At 47.7% G+C, this 17,664-nt stretch overlaps 1 protein-coding gene across 1 annotated transcript in view; it reads right to left on the bottom strand.

Moving 5' to 3' along the window:
- Positions 1 to 17,664, bottom strand: part of SHCBP1L (SHC binding and spindle associated 1 like) — a 1,561,452-nt gene that overhangs the window by 595,987 nt on the left and 947,801 nt on the right. The window lies entirely within an intron of this gene.

Below are 17,664 nucleotides of genomic sequence, written 5' to 3'. Positions count from 1 at the left end.
TACTCCAGTTTCTTTGCGGGGCTGGAGGACCAAAATCATTTAAGATGGTCCACATATAAGGCGGCCATCCTGAAACATTTTTCTGTTCACAGAAATCCTCAAGAGGCTCGCAAGGCGGCCTACAATTTGCAATGTGGGGAGGATCAGGCCCCACGAGAATTTGTGCAGGAGTTAAAGCGTGCTTTTGCGCAAACCACCAGAAGGGTGCGCACAGATAGTAGAGAGTTTGTCAATACATTTTTCCATGCCTTGCCCAAATATATAATGACCCAGCTCGTGAGAGATTTTCATGAGAAAAGATCTTTAGACTGGGTCATTGAACAGGCTACCCGGATCTATGAGGTGCAGAAGCCCATAGAAAATAAAAGCAATGCCCAGAAAAACCCCAAAGCCAACAGCACCCCTGCTGCTGTCAAGGTGGCAGAGGTAAAGGTCACCCCCGTTTTGGATCTGGAGATGGGGGGGCCTAAAAACCTACCTGCACCTAATAATGCTAGGCCCAGAAGGTCCTCGGGCCAGTCACAGACAGGGAGCCAGGGAGGCAGCCCCACAAATGGGGTCCCTCGCTCTCCTGACTATGTAAGTCCACGTTACAAGGGAAATCGACCCATCCTGGGTTATGTGTGGACTCCTCCAGCCCAAGGGGGGGGATCCAGCCAAGCACCTAACCCAGGGAACTTCCCTCCAAACTTCCCACAGGAGGGCAGAAATTTACCAAACCCTGGGCAGAACTTTTTCCCCAGATATCCTCCCGACTTTCAGCCCCAAAACCATCCATCCTTCTTTCCCCAATTCCCTGAGCCCAGACCACTGAATCCGGGAGAGGGGAGGCCAAGGGTGGAGGGGTACCCAAATCTTCCCAACCCGGGGTACTACCAAAGAAGGGACAGCTACCCTTCCCGGGATCAGCCCAGGGGAGAAAACAGGGCCCCGTATCAGCCTGAGCGGGTTTCCCAGTTAGAGCGCCAGGTTCAAAACATGGCGCGGGATCTGGGTCACATACTGAGGGCTCAGAAGAACCCTCAGATGGGCGTGCCGGCGCAGAACGCACCCAACTCTGGACCTGGTGCTCCAGAACAATGACGGGGGCAGCACCCCGATAACTCACCGGTTCCCAGGGAGGAGGCACAAAGGGAAGGGGGGTGTAAAGCCTTGGAGGAAGCTTCCTTCCTCACTTGTAAACAGCCCCTGGAAACCCAGGAACCGGAAACGAAATCTCTTGCCCCTGAAAGTCTGCCTCCTAAGGAGCAGAGGGGGGGTAGGAGAAACAAAAGACCCAAACAGACTCAGTTTGAGGAGGAGGTACAGATCTTCCAATTTGAGGGAGAGGGATCCTCAGAGGATCCTGAGAAAAGGATCTTCTCCTTCAGAGAGGGGGGAACTCCTCCCAAAGAAAAATGGGTCCCTAGGGATGCAAATCCAGACTGGGGAGATGTGGAGACTGAGCTACCGCCGCCCACCATCTCATCCCAGAACCAACAGCAAGAAAATCCCCTGGTTCAAACCCATCCTGGTGAATGCCTCCAAAAAGGGGGGGGCGGCCCAGAACCGGAGCCAGGGGAACCCACAATGGCTCTGATCTCCAGTTGCCAAATTTTTCTTTCAGATTCCCAAGGCTCTCCACAGAATTCTGTCCAAATTTCTTCTCTGGCAATGTCCAAAACCAGAAAATTAGCCCACCAGTTGTCCAAAAATGTACATTATCTGTGCCCCCTTGAGGAGAAGGAGGGAAGATATTATGCCCCGGTACAAGTACAGGGGCAGGGTACAATCTCGGCACTGGTGGACACTGGATCTCAAGCTACCCTTCTGTCCAGAAGGGCCTTTGATGAACTGAATGCAGGAAGGGGAGAGGATTACCAAATTCCTCTCACCTCTCTTCCTGGACAACTGCAGAACTTTGACGGGAAGGAAATTCCCATTGAGGGGACTGCAGATTTGGACATTAAAATTGGGCGACATAAGTTGAAACACCCGGTCATAGTTGTGACCCCAGAGGGCACCCCTTGTTTACTAGGGAATGACCTCCTGAGAAGGATGTCACCCCTAATAGATTGTGTAAACAAGGTCCTCTGGACCCATACTAGCCGACCAATAAAATTAAAACAGAGTGTCAACCATGTTAGTTTAAACGGCACATGCCACATGGTTGAACAAAAATCTGACCAAGTAGAATTTCACTTCCAGAATAGCCAAATTCCAGACGTGACAGTAATAGCAGTAGGACAACAGACTGGTGATGGGGGGTCCTCTCTATTTCTGAAAATCAACCTTCCTTCCAGTCTAAGGTGGTATTCCACGCTGGAAGGAAACACTCTGAAATTCTATACCAATTCACAATCTGAAACTCCCACTCCTATAGTCCAGAAAGATGTGAAATCAGCTCAAAGCCTGGCTGATATTCAGCAAATTGGAGAGCAGTTGTTCATCCCTGTTCAGTTAAATGATGGGAAGGACTCTGTTCTCGCTCGAGTGTGTGTGAACAACGGTAAGAGCTTCATCAGCGAAGCCATGTTCCGCCAACTCCCAAAAGATCCAGCCATTCCCACCTTCAAACTGATAGACAAATGGGAAATGGACCTGGAAGCACCCAATTCAAAACATCTCCTGCCAAGCAGGTGTATGCTCAAAATCTCCATTGGCAACAAGAGCATAGTCCACAATTGTTGGGTCGTGCGAGACGTCCCTGCCGCCTTTTACTTAGGCAGTGACATTCTCAATCGCTTTGCCATTAGTTTGGACCTAATAAACTTCAAAGCTTGGTCCCGATTAGCGGATAATCCCATGGGCTTTGATGATCCAGAAAAAGCATTTAGGTCAGCTCAATTGCTACCTTATGCAGTTGAAATTCAGGTTAAAGAGGAAGTCACCATCCCAGAAAGGACCCGACAATCCTCCCTGGAAGTGAAAGTTAAAAGGGGACAAGAGTTGAAAAACCCTGATGCTTACATACATCTAAACGCTTCTCTCCAACAGCAAGGGTTGGGGGTAAACCCAACTCCATTAGTCAACATAGAACACGACACCATTCTAATAGAGGTGGATAACAGCGACTTAAAGAGTATTACTCTAGCCGCAGGCACCATTATTGGAATGGCGGTTGATGACCGACATTTTTCCATCGACTTATTAAATGAACTGTTAGGACCAATCCCCAAGGACTGTTTTGACAGTGACAGTGATGACAACGCAACACCAGACAGGATTTTTACCCGGCATGGGGGGAAATTCCTGGTGTACACTTCCTGCCCGTATGGTAAGGAAGATGTGACGTGTGACTTCAGGAGGGATGAGGTGATTTTCCAGGTTCATGAAGGCTGCCTTTCCCACCTGAAGCCTCCGGTCCAAATCAGCACTCTGACCAGGGACTTCTCCACCCAGCTGGAGGAGGCCGCGGAGATAGCCAGACCAGAAGTCTTTCCAGGCTTCAGGCAGATGGTGGAAGAGAGAGTCAACCTAGCTGACGCCTGTGTGACTCTGGAACAAAAGCAAAAGTTGAAACAAGTTTTCTTGGATTTCCAAGATCTCTTTGCGGTAGACTCATATGACTGTGGTCGCACTGACATCCACACAACAACAATCCCCACGGACCCTGGCATGACTCCTGTGTTTGTGAAGCAATATCGCTTGCCTCTCGCATCAATGGAGTCCCTTACTGAAATAATTAAGAACCTTGAGTCCCGGGGAATAATCCGTCCAGTCCACAGCACCTTCAATAATCCGGTGCTGGGGATATTGAAGCCAAACGGCCAGTGGAGACTCTGCGCCGACCTCAGGGAGCTCAACAAACGGGTCCATACTTCCCGATGGCCTCTGCCCTACATTGACCAAGGTCTGGCCCAGATTCAGGGGTCACAGGTATTCACTGCAATAGACCTGACCAATGGATACTGGACTGTGCCTGTCAGTAGGGAGGACCAATACAAACTGGCTTTTACCTTTGGGGGCCAGCAATACACATGGACCCGGACTCCCTTCGGATACCTCAACTCCGGCAATGAATTCAACATTTTTCTACACAAGGCCATGCCTGACTTGGGTGCAAGGGGTAACTTGGCTTATGTAGATGATGTCCTCATCAAAAGTTCATCTGTGGAGGAACACATAGCGGAGATCCGTTATGTTCTGACACAGTTGAGGGCCGCCGGAGCAAAACTTTCCTTTCAGAAAGCACAGTGGTGTAGAACCCGTGTTAATTTCTTGGGGCATGAGATTACTCCTCAGGGCCTCTGTCCCCAGGAAAAGAAAGTGGAAGCACTTCAGAAACTGAAAGACCCCACAACTCTGCGGGAACTAAGGAGCCTCCTTGGACTGACTAATTACAGCAGAAAGTTCATTGAGGGCTACGCAGAGATCACCAGACCCCTGATTCATCTCCTGAAGGGGGGGGTCAAGTGGGAATGGGGTCCAGAACAAGTCGAGGCGGTAAAACAACTCAAAAGAAGCCTCTCACAAGCGCCTTGCCTAGCTTACCCTGTCAGAAACAAGGAGTTCTTCCTGGAGACGGGGTTCTCTGATACGTGCTTGACGGCAGTATTATACCAAAAGCATGACAAGGTCAATAAAGTAATCTCATATGCGAGCAAAACTTTATCCTCTGTGGAGGAGAAATTCAACGATTGTGAGAAGGCACTCCTGGCGACGGTGTGGGCATTGAAGAATTACCGCCCGTTTATCCAGGGGGAACACATCATAGTGGAGACTCCACACCAGCCTCTGCAATATCTCCAAAGTGACAGAATCCGGGCCGGAAATGTGAGTAATTCCCGAATTACTTCCTGGATTCTGGCAATGCAAGGCTTTCCTGTGGAGGTCAGATATGGCCAAAACAAGAAGAGTCCCCTCGCGCAAGGTCTGGCTGACTTGCATGATTGTGCCAGAGAAAACTGTCTCGAGGACGAAAGTCTAAAAATAAAGGACAACATGGAGGCATACCTTAATTCCCCCCACAAAGTCTTTGAAGAGGACAAGTGTGAGGGAATGCCCACAGTGTATGTGGATGGATGCTCTTACCATGTTGACAACAACGGGGAGAAAGAACTGGTGGCCGGCGTAGGGAATGCATGGGTGAATGAGTCCCCAGAACCCTCCGCTGGATACAAAATTGGTCCCCGAAGTAGTCAGGTGGCAGAATTGATGGCTGTGCATCAGGCCATCCTCACTGCTGTCCAGCATCAACTCCACGAACTGGTCATAATCACAGATTCGGATTATGTACGGAACGGGTTCGTGGAGCACCTGGTTAATTGGAAAACCAGAGGCATGTTATGTGCTAACAACAAACCCTTGAAACATGGGAAGTTGATCCAAAACATTGATGATCTGGTCACCTCGAATGGGATGACCATCTATTGGAAAAAGATTAAGGGTCATTCCAAAGTAGAGGGACCAGACAAAACTGGAAATGACTTAGCTGATCAGCTGGCCAAAACCGGGGCCATCCAAGGGGATCTAATTGAGATTGAGTCCCTGTTGGGGGAAATCCAGGTCACTGCTATCACTAGGTCCCAGACAAATGCTCACAACGACCTTTCAATTGCACAATGGAGCAAGGAGACCCCTGATGCTGATTTGATTACCGCTCAGAAGGGGGATCCAATAATTGGTAAATTTTACCAGCACCTTGAGGACCCTGAGGACTTTCCCCTGACGGATACCGATTACATTGGGAAAGAGGACCTAAGAGTGTTGATGAAATGTCCAAAAATGTTCCGGATCCAAGACGGTTTGTTGGTAAGGAAATCCAAAGCTGGCCACGACCAGTGGGTGGTTCCTACCTCATTCCGAAGCCTGATGTTAAGTCACGCCCATGATGCGGCCACCGCCGGTCATAGGGGGTTTCACACAACATTGGAAATCTTAAGAGAGGTTGCATACTGGCCACACATGGGCCAGGACCTCAACCAATATTTGAAGGGTTGTCTTGTGTGTGCACAATTTCAGCCGACATCCCTCACACAACGGGCGCCTTTACAAAAGAGGGGAATGACACTGCCATGGTCAGATTTACAAATCGACTTTGTAGGCCCTGTGATTCGCTCGGCTAGGGGGAATAAGTACATGTTGACTGTGACATGCTTGTTTACCAAGTGGGTGGAATGTCTCCCAGCCCCAAATTGCAAGGCAGAAACTGCAGCTGCCTTGATGATTAACCACATCTTTTCCCGTTTTGGTCTACCTCAAAGGATTGAGTCAGACAGAGGTAGCCACTTCACCAGTGAAGTAATGACAAAGATGTGGGAGATACTGGGGGTCAAGAGAAAGCTGCATATTGCTTATAGACCAGCTTCTTCTGGGGCAGTAGAGAGATATAACCGGACAATTGTGAGCATATTAAAGAAGTTTGTGGCAGATTCTGGGCCAAGTTGGGATATCCGATTACCTCTGGTCCTAATGGCCATCAGATCTACCCCTTCATCTGCAACCAAAATGTCACCATTTGAGTTGATGACTGGACGCAAGATGGTGCTTCCTCAGCATTTGCTCTACAGGACCCAAGAGCAGACACTAATAAATGCCTCCACTACTCATGAGTATGTAGAGAATTTAAGGAAACACCTCCAACATGCTTTTGCTTATGCTCAGCGGAATCTAGAAAGATCAGCTGATAGCATGAAGACCCATTATGACCTGAAAACTTCCAGGAAGGAATATCAGGTGGGAGACCGGGTCTATCTATACAACTTCCAAAGGAACCAGGCCAAGCAGCGCAAATTTTTGCCTACATGGAAGGGACCCTTTGAGATCATCGACAAGATCTCCCCTGTGGCCTACAAAATCCACATCCCCAAAGGCGGTTCGGCAGAGGGGGAAGACAAGTGGGTCCACATAAACCAGTTGAAATGTTGCCATCCCAGGCACACTCTGCAACAACTGGAGGAATCCTCTGGAATCCTAGCGGGTACTGTCTCAGACTAATTCTGTTCCAATCATAAAACATACCACATCTAGTCTCTAAAATATTGTGATTTGCATGAAACTGTCTCTTAGTTATACTGTTTTTTTTTATCAAAGTAAGAATGTAATGTTTCGTCATGATGGAATGCATATGCTGTCCCACCATCTCAACAGTGGTGGAAAAACGTCTATGAATAGATATTGCCGCTCTTCCTTTGTCGTCCTAGGAGAAAGAAAACCTTGAGACGGGCCAAGGAGGACGATCCGGAGACCGGGAGCTGAGACGCAACGGGCTCGGGGTACCGCCCAATATTCCCATCAGGACCGGCGAGGAGAACCGATTGATCCGACCGGATGGAGGAAAAGATGCTGAACTGTGCCATCTATTGGAAGAAGATGAGGAAACATCCCAGATCTTGCGAGTCCCATCAGTGAAACCGAATGGCCATCGCAAGAGGGGGGCTTGTGGGATGTATTTACCCATGCATCCTAGCCCTACCTCAAAACTGTGCAGTACTGACATGAAAACATCATGATGGCCAGAGCTTCCCAGAAAATGCACAGGGAAATGCAGGAAGAATAGGCTGCCACCCATTTTTGCCGATGTTATGGGCACAGAAGGACACTGCCTAAAACCACCATTGGACTACCCGCACAGTAGTCTGAAACCATTGGGAATGGCAATGCTGATTGCCAAATGCAACCTAGAATTGTGGGGAATTCATTTCTTAAATCCCAAAAATGGGTGCAGTACCAGTACTCACCACTATCCAAAAGCCGGCGTTTTAAAACCACTCTGTTTCTCTGAAGGCAAGCCAAAGTGCCTATTTCAAACATTGCAATATGTGCAAAATATTCACTGAACACCAGCAGACATTTGGTAGAATGGAGTTTTGTGTGCCTACAAAATCTGGGAAATGAAGAGCCCAGAACAATGCTTATAACAAAACTAGCTGAGCTATGGAGTCAGCAGTTTAAGTTGCACTGGATTGAAAGACACTAAAATCTAAATGTTTAAATTGACTGAGTGACCTACTTTTGAGTGTCACATAGGTTGCAATTGTTTAAATGTCATAGTTTTGCACTTAGAATCAGCATTCTAGCTGCATGTGTAAAATTGCAAGTTAATTTAAAAAGCAACAAATAACATGACAGTAGCTGAAAGTCTGGCTTAAGGAACTGAATTCTGCCTGGCAACTACCCCCATCAGCAGTGAAACTTGAGTCACCACTGTGTTCCCAGGCCAACCTTCCTTTTGCTGCCCACACTAAGGATATGCCATCTATCTGATAATTGAATTATCTGTGCTCTGCAAGAGAGTGAACAAAGCCCTCTTCACTCAGGCAAAGGTTTTTATTACCGCAGTCGTAAATTGTAGCTTCCTCTTGGCAGGAGCTGGGAGGAGCACTGCCTGTGAGAGCAAGCTGGCTTGGCAGAAACTGGAAAGACTGGTTTCTATACCATGTGACCTGGGAAACCACACCCCTTTGGAGCCAGAACATAACTTTAAAAAGATGAATAACTCATAGAGCGGACATGTGAAAATTTTATAAATGATACCATAATTCTTGTGATTTTTCTGCCCACATTTTAAGAGGTTTTTCGACCCGGTGGCATGTTCAGGGGGGTTTTAGCGGAAAAGTGGATATAACTCTAAATGTATGCATGTTAAAAATCTGAAACTTCATCAGTTAATGTCCCTACTCCCTGCACACATGTATGTAAAGTTGGGTCCATGTCAGAAATTGCAAAATCAGTTAAAAAGTGAAATATGTGCCAGTTCTGAATGCAAGCTCCCAGGAAGAGCAGAGTTTGAACAGGGGATACCTCCTCTAATGCATGATGGGTGCATATGATTTTAAAACAATATGTACCTCTGCAAATATGTATTTGTTTCAAATCTAGATTTGTGTGTAAGTTGACAGGAGGAGTGGACTTTCTGCAGGCTGTAAAATGACATCACGCTGACTCACAGTTCATTCCCCAATCAAATGATAAATGGAAGTTTGACCAATTAGAAGCTGAGAGAGAGGTAGGGTCAGTGATGCTAGAACACACCCACATTCTAAACACATAAAAGCAGACAGTCAGGACAGATAGGGACCTTCCAAATCCATCTGCAGCGGGACGCTCTGCCGGAAAAATCCATACTTTACCTCCATCAAACCTCCAGAAAGCCAAACTAGAGACTTCAATCTATCCAGAACTAAGAGACCAGACCAGAGAGAAAGCAGTGCTGTACCCAGAGAGACCCAGACCAGCAGAGAGAGCTGACCCAGATCACTGTGAAGTGCAGAGGCCAGACCAGACCAGACCAGAGTCCAGTCTAAAACCCTGACCAGATCCGTGATGAGGCCCATTTAATTCAAGAATATAGTGTGAGTACCCAGCAGAACTGTGTAGAACCAATCTCTTAGTTTAAATTCATCTAATTCAATCTATTTAACCTAAGTAGAACTGCCTCCTAGCTGTCACCTGTCATTTCTAGTTGCAAGCTGCACTTGTCATTTTGAGCTTTTGAAATTTGCAAACCCAAAAACGACCTTTATTAAATCGCTCATATCTCCGCGACCGTTTGGGCTAGAGACTTGCAGTAACTTTCCTCTGATAGCTTAGAATCGTAGCTTTGAATCGCACCAAGAACCGCATTCCTACCCCTTATAGTTTTACCGCAATCGCGGAACACGCATCCGCGAATTTTACCGCGATTTGCAATTTCTTCACATGTAAAAACTGCTGCTGTTTGCCTTCCATTTGCCAGAAATTCGTTTAACCTGCTAACTATCCCTGCATCATTGCTAGTGTGAGCCTGGACTAATATTAACTAGATACCACTCACCCTGAACCTCTGAAAGGGAATTAAAAAGCATTTCCAGCATATTTCTCATCCATTGCTAGCACATATAAAAGCATTTGGGCCTGTGTTTTCAAAACTCCTATCTGTTTTCTGTGGTGTAAGCTTGCTGGGGTGAACTGAATCACATTTGATTGCATTTCTGAGAACTGTGTGCTTCCTTCCATTTCCTTGCCTTGCATCAAGGGGGGGAGGGAATTGCCAGAGAAAAGTGATTACATTGTTTTGTTGAAATCATATTGAGTATTTCTATACTGCATTTCATTCATTCAACCTTGCATCCATTTGAACTCTATAAAGCATTTTGTACCACTTTCTTCTTTTGTTCCTATTTACCACTGTGCTACCTTATCCATTTCATCTCAACTCCTTAGTAATTATAAAGAAGTGTGCTAGTGCCAGATTCTCTGTTGTTAATCTTTATCATATCAGATTAAGTGTGCTATTCAATTATTAATTTATTATAAAGTGTGATCTATATATATATTTTAAATTATCAAATAAACCTTTTAAACTTGCAAAACAGAACTACTTCTTGGCTCAGTGGGGTCAGGGGGATTCCAAGAGAGGGGTGTTATATAGGGGTAGTCATCCAGAACGCATGAACTGGACCTAAAGATATATCAATAAGGGTTTTCATTCAGTATTCTAGACTAGGCGTTAACTTAGCTGTAGTGCTGAATTGAATCCTCTTACAAACACCAGTTCTGCATCGGCTTGACGCAGCTGCAGGGCCAAGTTAGCGAAAATCTTCCTGTCAAGGGAGTCGAGAAGCTTGTCCTCTTTGGCCAGAACCTGTGTAGCCATTGTAGAAGAGGATGACGCAGGTCTGGATTGCAAAGTGGCAGCAGCCACTACCGTGGAAGAAGGGGGCGGACAAGACACTAAGGCCACCTCTTCCGAAGAATTGAGCCTGTAACGCGTGTCAATCTTCTTATTGACAAACAGTCCAGAGTGTGGTTTCTCCCAGATTTTACAGACCTCGGCCAAAACGTCCTTCTGCAAGAACAAGCCAGTACGCTCCGAAGAAGACAAGGTGAACGCCCCCGAAAGCACGCCCTCCTGCGGAGCGGGTGCCTCGGGTACTGGAACATCCAACAGACACATGTCCAGCACCCGGTCGTGAAAAACTCTGACTTTATAATTACCTATCGACCTGGTACAAAGAACGGTAAAGCTGATGCCCTTTCTCGGATGGGAGTGGAAGAACACTTGATCAACCCTAAACCTGTACCAATCATTCCTGAACAAAGAATTCTGGGTGTAATCGCCACAGAATCCATAGAGGAAGTTAAGGATAAGGCCAGGCAACTTGTAACTCCAGCAGACATACAGAATTGGCATCTGCAGGGAAAGGACTTTGCAGTAAAGGACAACTTATTGTATTTCCAAGAACGATTATACCTACCCAGCACAGATTTACAGAAAAAAGTAATCTCTTGTTATCACGATTCTTTAATGGAAGGACATCCCGGTATGGCCAAGACCTCAGAAAAGATCAAGCGCTACTTCTGGTGGCCGTCTTGGAAAAAAGATATCAGAGACTTTATAATGTCCTGTGGAGTATGCGCCCAAAACAAGAGTCAAAAGGAAAGACCAGCAGGCCTCTTACGCCCTATTGACATCCCACCTCGCCCTTGGCATACACTTTCTATGGACTTCATCACCGATCTACCTCCATGCTCCGGATACAATACGATTCTAGTAATCGTGGACTTATTCTCCAAGATGGCGCATTTCATTCCGCTCAAAGGCTTGCCAACAGCAGCAACTCTGGCCCGAGAATTTCTCGAAAACATCGTCCGACTGCACGGTTTTCCTTCGGTTCTAATTTCGGATCGAGGTAGTCAATTTATTTCTCATTTTTGGCGAAGTTGCTGTCGGTCGGCTCAAATTGATGTGAGACTATCGACCAGTCACCACCCTCAGACCGACGGACAAACCGAGAGGACCAATCAAACTCTGGAACAGTATTTACGCTGCATGCTTCAACAAACTGAAAAAACTTGGAAAGACATTCTTTGGATAGCCGAATATGCCTACAATAACTCTGTCCATTCGGGAACTGGGAAAACCCCGTTTTTTCTTTTGTACGGCAGTCACCCTCGAACCTCGGAGTTGGATCCCCTCCAAGATCTTGAAACACCAGCAGTAGACTACCTGCATTCTACAATCACCCAAGCCTTTAAGGAAGCTGTTTCTCACCTTCAAAGGGCTAAAGAACAATACAAGAAAGGAGCAGATCAACATCGGAAGGAAGCCCCTCAATATCAAGTAGGGGATCAAGTCTGGTTATCCACCAAATATCTACCTCTAAAAGGGCCACGCACATTCAACCCAAGATACCTTGGTCCCTATTCCATCACTACCATAGTAAACCCAGTAGCGGTCAAGTTGGACTTGCCCCCGCACATGAAGATACATCCGGTCTTCCACGTCTCTCTATTAAAACCCGTGCAACCTCAAACCCGACTAACTAAATCTCCAAAATCTATCCTAGTTGATGGAGAACTCGAGTTTGAAGTCAAAAGCATTCTGACTCCAAGATCTCCAAATCTAAACTATTTTACCTAATTGACTGGAAAGGCTACGGCCCCCAAGAGAGATCCTGGGAACCTGCTGAATATGTCCACGCTCCTCGCCTAATCAAAAGATTTCACCGAACATTTCCTGACAAGCCAAAACCCCCGGAGAAGCCCGGTTTGGGAGGGGCCTTGAGGGGGGGTACTGTCATGATCTCTGCTTCCAAAAGGTCAGGGTTTTCCCAACTCCCTTGGAAGCAGATCCATAACCCAGGTTCCGAGTGCCAACCAGTCCCAATTGGGACCTTTTGGACCCAGTCCTGGCGCCAGTGGCACCAGGCTCATAAATATGCCCAGTCCCAGCGCTGGAAGCGCGGGGCTCATAATGCTTGGGTGGACTTACCTGCAGCAGACCATGCTGCTTACTTGCCTGCCAGTTGAGCCTCTGATCCTCTTCTGTTTGGAACTACTTTTCCTGTTGGGTGGGGCAGGAGCCACTCCCTAGATTCAGAACACTGGAACTTTTCTGGAAAGCAGGAACTCTTTTCTTACCTAGGCGTGGCTGTGGAAGGAGACACCTAAGCACTACAGGAGGCTATTTAAACCACACCCGATGGATGAATCTTGCTTTGCGTTATTCTGCATCCTCTGCAGCAGAACGCTCATCGTGTCTTCTGCATCTGATCCTGGGCCTAAGGAAAAAGGCTTACCATCCTGAATCCAGTCTTCAGCAACACCTATAAAGACAAGAAAGAACAGGTTAGCATTACGGTCTTCAGTGACAGCTCTTCACTTACCTGGTCCATCGGCTGTCACCAACGCCTTCGGCGCTGCATCCCGCATCTGAAAGACAAAACAAGGTGCGTTTAAAGACATTGGGGAACTTTGATACTCACGTGCCATTACTCCTTTCCACATCTAACCCAGTGGGTATTCCGGCACCCTGCAGCCGCTCCGAACTTGTACCTGCAAAATAAAAAGACAGTTAGAGCGCATCGTGAAGCAGGCAACAAGCGCTTACTTACGTGCTTCCAGGCGCTTCTATTCATCACACGGGCTCCATCTTCAACTCACTTCAGCCCGTCATCCGCCATCGCCGGAACCCTGCAAAACAAGAAACATCATTACTAAAGACTTTAAAGACATTAGAATTACTCGAAACTTACCGTTCGTGCAGTAAACGACGGACAGCAGTCCTCTGAAGTCAAGAGGCCTGCTCCCCTTATCCAGTGAAGAAACTGGTTACAGCACCCTGCCCCGAGGCAGATGGAGAGCACGGCGTTCACTTACCTAAGGTGAGAGCGTTAACCTTTGGGGATCTACAGGAGAAGAGAAAGGGAAGAAGAGAGAGACATTCAATAACCCAGTTCCTTAATCCCATATTTTCTATCTGCAGACATCTTACCCTTCAAGTCAGACATACAGTGCACAGAGGTCCAGCCCAAAGAGCCAGCCGTGTGTTACACATCACCTTTGCAGATACGGTATACGCCCAGTCAAGACCGGCGCCTCTACGGGAATCAAGTGAGCGTTACAGATCGCCCTGCACGCCGTCCGACAGGTCCGGATCAGGCTGAGTCGCATCCGGCATCACAATAGCCTTGTCCACTGGGGACAGGCAGGGGTTGGAATAGTTGGGGGATACCCAGATGGTAAAGGCGGCGCCTGCGGAACCACAGGAACCACAGCTGGGACTGCTGGCGCGGGCGGGCATATCTCCCTAAACAAGCCTCGAAACTACTCCTTCATGGGGTCAGAATGCATAAGCCTTTGAAACGTGCCGAAAAGGCATCCAGGGGAGCAAGGGAGAGGTTTGCCAAGAGGGCCCTTCCCCACTGGTGTCCACATAAATCAATGGTACCGATGCCGCAGGAAGCGAGACACGGTGTGGTAGGGGCATCCGAGCGTTCCAGTCATAAACTGGACGAAACGGATGAGCACAAGGAAACCGATGTTCACCTGAAAAACCACCCCCTACTCCTAGAGTTGATGGCGTAGTTGTAAGGGATGTATCCAAAATGGCCGCCGTGATCTTGGCGGGAACGGCCGCCATTTTGTCGGCACCTGAGGAGAACTGCGACACGGGTGGAAGTGAGGCAGGGGTCCCCACAGGTGGGTCAGGGGTCTTCATTTTAGCCTTATCACAAGGAACCTTGGCCGAACCGGTACTGTGTGGCATAGTTAGTATGTGACATACTAACAGCCAAACTAGCCTTCAAAGGAAGGACCTCAGCACTGCCGGTAACAGAGGAATTACGGTCGAAAAACCCCACTCCGTGCCCCCTCAAAAGATCTGGAGTCACCGCAAGAGCGGGAACGATGAGGAACACACCTCACCGACAAGACCTTAACTGGCCTCTCAGAACTGTTGGTCACTTTAGCCTCTAAATGACGGAACTCGGACCCGAGTCCTGTAAAAGCCTTTTCACGACGGGCCTCGAACTTCCGTTCTGTACCAACAACCTCAGCAGAGGCCTCAGGGCGTACCCCGTTTTTTTTACAGGAAGCTCCAGTCAAGGAGACCTCGAAGCAAGCTCCGCTACCCGACGCCTCAGTAGAGTCACTGCAAGAGCGGGAACGATGAGGAACACACCTCACAGACAAGACCTTAACTGGCCTCTCAGAACTGTTGGTCACTTTAGCCTCTAAATGACGGACCTCGGACCCGAGTCCTGTAAAAGCCTTTTCACGACGGGCCTCGAACTTCCGTTTGGTACCAACAACCTCAGCAGAGGCCTCAGGGCGTACCCCGTTTTTTTTTACAGGAAGCTCCAGTCAAGGAGACCTCGAAGCAAGCTCCGGTACCCGACGCCTCAGTAGAACTGGGCCCACAAATAGCCCCCACAGGAGGGGCCTCGGAATGTAATCCGGTGTCAATAGGCCCCTTACGGAAGCCCTCAGAGAAATCTCAGGTACAGTTTTTAGGCCTGGAAGGCACCTCAGCGCAAGCCCCGGCAATAGAGCTTTTAATGCTCCTCCTGGACCAGGAAGACCCCGGGAAGGAGTCCCCCGGTCGGGGTGCTCTAAAAACTAAAGAACTCACCGGTGGTTTCTTCTTCTCATCGATGAAAGTTTGAAAATGCCCCGGGGGAGTACCGTGAAACACCTCCTCCCACTGCTCTAAGCGACGTTAAATCGCCCGGACCGAAAGGGACCGAAAGGGAGTCGCAATAAAAGCACTAGTCCCGCCGGTGGTCCGGACCCAAACACTCTAAACAAAGAGGATGGGGACCGGCCCTAGCGAAGCGTCGCTGACAAGAAGAACAATTTGGAAAGTCTAGCTGAAACGGTATAGACGGACTACCACGCAACCGCTGTGCAAGAGAGGAGGAACTGGAAGGAAAAAATCTTCTGAAGATGCAAATGCGGCCAGTCCTGAGCGAGCGGAGAAAAGGAATGGTGGGCGATGCGCTGGACGGAGCTAAGAAGGGTGGTGTTAGGCCGCGGGCGGTACCCCGCTTAAAAAGAGAGGAGGGACAATTATTCTTTTCAAAAGTTTGATGCTTTTTACAAAGTGCTCTGGTCCCGTCCCACAGGACGGAGGAATGTCCCATAAGTATGGAGGAACGGTCCTCGTGATACCTAAAGCGTGGTAGCAGCTCTGTTCGGAGGCCTGTGGGTATACAGGATTGTAGTATTTATTAGCTACTAAAGATATTGAAATACATGTTACTCAGGTGGCTTAGTTAGGGATGCTGCAGCCGATACTAACAATAGTTGTTGGTATATTAGTGTGCATCATCACTCCAGTTCTTCATTTGTGTTCGTATGCAGAGGCCCGCATTAAAATCACCCCTTTATTGCTGCGCGTATTCTGCTAAGCATTAATGTGAATTATAATTATATATGTGTAATTAGACTCCTTTAAGAGGCTACTCTGTCAGGCGACACTTTTGGTAATTCAAGATTTGTTTTTTTGAGAGTTTCTAGTGTTGCTGGTCTGTCGCATCTAGTCTGAGGTAGGTGGTAGGAAGTCTATAAAACCACCTTGGAACTCAGAAATCAAGAAATCCGGCAAGTTTTCTTGTGCCATAAGTTTAATATTGTGTAGGAGAATACGCAAGCAGCAGCGCAAATGCGAGAGACGCCGGAGGGCTTGAACTCGAGGGATTGGATCCTTAAAAAAGGAACTCAAACAAACCAACAAGGACTTTAAATGTCATAATGCTGCGAAGCACAATTAGCCCTGATTTGAGAAAGGCTTTCAGTAGCCGAAACACGTGTAATCACTAAGGGCACAATATTGAAATTCAAACTTGTGGCACAAAAAAACTTGGCGCATTTCTTGATCTCTGAGTCAATTATAATTAAGTGGAGCATCCACCACACTTTTCCCCTGGGAATGAGGGAGGGGTGGAAGAAAAGACAAGGACAACCATATACAGGCTGCAAGGAGCAAGTTGTTGTGCTCTGACCCTGTGTTGTGCGGGTGCAGCCGCACTAGACTACAATCCTATACTGCTTAATGTTCTTCCTCAGTACGAGGGAGACAGGAAAAGGGGCATGGGAGAATACGAGCATGACTGGCGTCCACTACGCACCTTGATCCTAGGTACATTCTGGATCATTACTATAAGCAACCACATACTGTACATGATAAAGTTGCTGGACGTAATGTTGTTGCAACTTAAATAGCCAAGTGGTATCTGTGTCTTACCTGGAGCACTCGCTATTCCAGGGAGACACAGTGGTTGTGTTCTCCTTGCATTCGTATGTAGTGCAAAAACAGAAAGCGGACATGTAAATAAAGTACTGTGTTGGCGCGCATGCGCAATGATGAAACAACGGAGTACAACCTCTGTGAAGGAAATTGAAACACAGTGCCAGCTTCGTAGGACTTGTGGCCAACACACAGTATATGGAACTGGTTTTTATAGTATTATATTCCTGTTGTGCATACAGCTGGAATAGAGTAAGGCTAATATTGAAACACAAAATGTAATATTTAAACAAAACTGTATGAATGGCCCCAGAGAAATAAGAAATAAAATTTGGCGAATAATGAACAGCCATATTATCTTGTATGCACAGAACAAGGCAAGAATGACATTGGGCCTCATTACACGGACGGCGGTAAGAATGGCGCTATTAGCGCCATGGTTGTCGCCGGTATTTTACCGATTCTGCCTTGGTGAATGGGGGAATTACCGCCCCATTCCAAGGTTGGCGGGGCGGTAATTCCCCATTCACCAAGGCCCTTTCCCATTCCCGTTTGAGCCCCCATAGGGCCCTGAAGTCCCTCAGCGGGTCCCTTCCTTAATGTGTGGTCTGGCCAAACGTTAAGGACGGGACCCGCTGAGAGAACTTGTAGTATGGCGCTAAGGGATTACCGGCACCGGTGCCCTTACTGGTGCCGGTAATCCCTTAGCGCCATCCGTGTAATGAGGCCCA

The sequence above is a fragment of the Ambystoma mexicanum genome, chromosome 1q (genome assembly GCF_040938575.1).
Source record: "Ambystoma mexicanum isolate Mex_15411 chromosome 1q, UKY_AmexF1_1, whole genome shotgun sequence".
Lineage (NCBI taxonomy): Eukaryota > Metazoa > Chordata > Amphibia > Caudata > Ambystomatidae > Ambystoma > Ambystoma mexicanum.
Note: the sequence above shows the minus strand (reverse complement) of the source record. Positions and strands in the feature narration are given on the sequence as shown.